This window comes from Hordeum vulgare, chromosome 2H, assembly GCF_904849725.1.
Source record: "Hordeum vulgare subsp. vulgare chromosome 2H, MorexV3_pseudomolecules_assembly, whole genome shotgun sequence".
Taxonomy (NCBI): Eukaryota; Viridiplantae; Streptophyta; class Magnoliopsida; order Poales; family Poaceae; genus Hordeum; species Hordeum vulgare.
This window is the reverse complement of record NC_058519.1, coordinates 190,482,252-190,485,735: the sequence shown is the minus strand read 5'-3', so window position 1 is coordinate 190,485,735 and position 3,484 is coordinate 190,482,252.

Here is a 3,484-nt window from a genome sequence, read left to right as displayed (position 1 = left end):
TGTGATCAACTCAACCCACCGCCTTTGCCTGAGATTCAAATCCGGCTGGGTGAAGATATATTTCAGAGTTTGGTGATCAGTGAATATTTCGCAACGATTACCAAGAAGGTAATATCGCCAGGTTTTAAGTGCATGGACTACAGCTGCAAGCTCAAGATCATGTGTGGGATAATTATCCTCATGTGGAGAAACTGTCGAGATGCGTATGCAATCACATGACGATCCTGCATGAGAATGCAACCTAATCCTTGTCATGAGGCGTCGCAATAGATAACAAAGTCCTTAGAAAAATCTGGTGGTAGCAACACAGGTGTGGAAGTCAGGCATCTTTTCAGGTCCTGAAAACTATGCTCACACTATGGTGTCCACTTGAAATTTTTATCTTTCTTGAGAAGTTCAGTTAGAGTCTTTGCAACCTTGGATAAATTCTCGACAAAGCGGCGACAATAGCTTGCTAGTCCAAGAAAACTCCTAACTTGCTTAACCGATTCAACTTGAGTCCAATCAAGGATGGCTTGAACTCTCTCGGGATTGACAGCAATACCCTTACCAGAGATTGCGTGGCCTAGATAGGTCAATTCTGGTAACCAAAATTCACATTTTGAAAATATGGCATAAAGGCGATGCTCTCGAAGTTTCATCAATACCAGCCTTAGATGCTCGGCATGTTCTTGTTCGTTCTTCGAGTAGATGAGAATATCATCGAGGTATACCATGACGAATTTATCCAAATACTCCATGAAGATTGAATTCATCAAGCGAGAGAAAGTGGCTGGGGCATTGGTTAAACCGAAGAAAATTACGGTGTACTCGTATTGGCCATAACGAGTGACAAAAGCCGTTTTTGGAATGTCCCCGTTCTTGATCTTGATTTGATGGTAACCCAACCTCAAATCTATTTTGGAGAAGACTGAGGATCGAGTGATCTGATCATACAGATCGTTGATCCTGGGGAGTGGATACTTGTTCTTTATGGTGACGAGGTTAACTTGTCGATAATCTACAACCACCCGATTTGTTCCATCTTTGTTCTTGACGAAGAGGACGGGACAAGCCCAAGGAGAAGAGCTAGGACGAATGAAACCTTTATTCAAGGCCTCATCTAGTTGCTTCTTACGTTCGGCTAGCTCCAGGGGTGCCATCTTATAAGATCTTGTGGCTATTGGAACAGTTCCCGGAACAAGGTCTATCACAAACTCTACATCCCTGTCAGGTGGAATTCCTGGCAGTTCTTCTGGAAAAACATCCGGGAAGTCACGGACTACCGAAATGTCTTCAAGTTCTCGAAGAGGATTTGCATTGAGGGAATAGAGTTGGCATTTGGCAACTCTAGTAGAGACATTAACTATCTCACCCGAGGTATGGGTAAGCTGAACATTTCTAGAATGAGTATCAATCTTGGCATAATGAGCTGACATCCAGTCCATACCCAAGATGATATTGATATCCGAAGATTTCAGGGCTATCAAAGATGCTAGAAAAACTAGCGTGTCTACTAGGATTTCATTGTCATAGGTTATCCTGGAGGTTTTCCACTAACTACCAGGGGTTTGGACAACCAATGGGATTGGCATATCACAAAAGGACATGTTATGCAACTGTGCATAACTTTCTGAAATGAAAGAATGAGATGACCCAGTGTCCAAAAGAACAGACGATGGGTGATGATTGACAAGGACCGTACCCAATATGACGTCGGGATCCTCTGCAGCTTCTTCTACTGAAACATAGTTCATGCGGCCACGTGCAGGAGTTGGCTTCACATAGTAAACCTTTTCCCGACTTGCCCTGCCCAACGGACTTTCCAGGTTGCTTGGCACCTATATTCTGGGGACACTCTCATGAATAGTGCCCTGGTTCTCCACACTTGTAACAGATCACCTGATTGGCACGTGGCACAGCATTGCTAGCTGGACCACCATAGGTATTTGCTGGAGGGTTGGTCTGATTCGCCTGAGGCGCCACATAGGATGGCCTCGGGGTATATCTTGGCGGCAGAGAACTATTTGGAACGCACAACCTACATTTTGGAAAAGCGAAACCAGACGAGGAGCCAGAGTCACGGAAGTGCTTCTTCGTGGCTCCATAGTCGGTATGACCAGTCTCGGCACTGATCGCCTTGTTGACAAGAGCTTGAAACCTTGTACGTTCATGGAGGCGCAGGTCACGACGAAGTTCACGGCTTAGACCCTTGTGGAATCTTGCTTGCTTCTTGGCATCAGTTGACACCTCTTCAGTTGCATAGCGAGCGAGGTTACCGAACACGCGGCTATAAGCATCCACGGTCAATTTTCCCTGGGTGAAGGCACAGAATACCTCTCTCTTACGGTCCATCAGACCCTCTGGAATATGGTGCAGACGGAAGGCTGCACTAAAGTCTGCCCATGTGGCTGCTGGTCCGACAGGACGCTTAGCTTCAAATTCTCCCACCATAAATTGGCGGGTCCTTCCAAGAAGTATGCCGCAAAGGTCACCTTGTCGGCCTCAGAAACATTTGCAGAGCGAATCTTGCGCGATATACTACACAACCAGTCATCAGCGTCAAGGGGATCGACGGAGTGATGGAACTTCGGAGGATTAACCTTCACGAAGTCATTAGGGACACTGCATCATTCCTCAGCTCACGAGCCATATTTTTCTCAATACGCTCTAGCAAACGGTTGGTCTCTCTTTTGTTTCTTTCCTTCTCAAGCATAACTTCCTCCAAAGAAGGTGGGTGAGGCAATTCCTCCTGCGATGCTTGACTACCTTCTCCATGCTAATGGGCAGGGGCACGGTTCAGCCTGGTGAACACCATCTTGGCAAACAAACTCACAGCTTAGACTAAAATCAACATCCATACTAGCTATAGATTAAGAATGCACTGAACACATGGAATGCGGAAATGAACATTCGAACAACATGGTAACAAGCAACTGCTATATATACACCATGGTTCATACACTACATTACATAGTTCAGTACAACCTCAACCCGAAGCGCAAACTACTGAAAAGATGATACTACTCATCAGAGGTTTTCCAAGCTTCCTATACATTATTTATCTATGCCTCCGGAATTCATCTCACGACATAAGGATACTCCACAAGACACACATGACTGTGGAAGTACAGATACTACCATACTACTCTTCCACTCACGGGTTCAGACATCCGCATAAAACATCTCATAAAGGTTGACTCCATGGCCTGGGAGCTCAACCTGCGGATCAGGAAATACTCGAGCCTGAGACCCCTGGGAACCGTAAGGACACGGGTGTGGCCTTGGTCCCCTGACTGGTGGTAGTAGAGGTCCCCGAAGAGGGGTGACTCCTCCTATAGTAGGCCAGTGAACATGAGCTGGAAAATGGGTCCTAACAGGGTTCAACATCTCCATATCTCTATATCCTGTTTGGACTTCAGGTGCGAGTTGTGTCAAAGCCGTCCACAGATGGGCACGTGTAGCATAGAGCTCCATACGAAGGGCACGAGCATCCCTGTCTCTA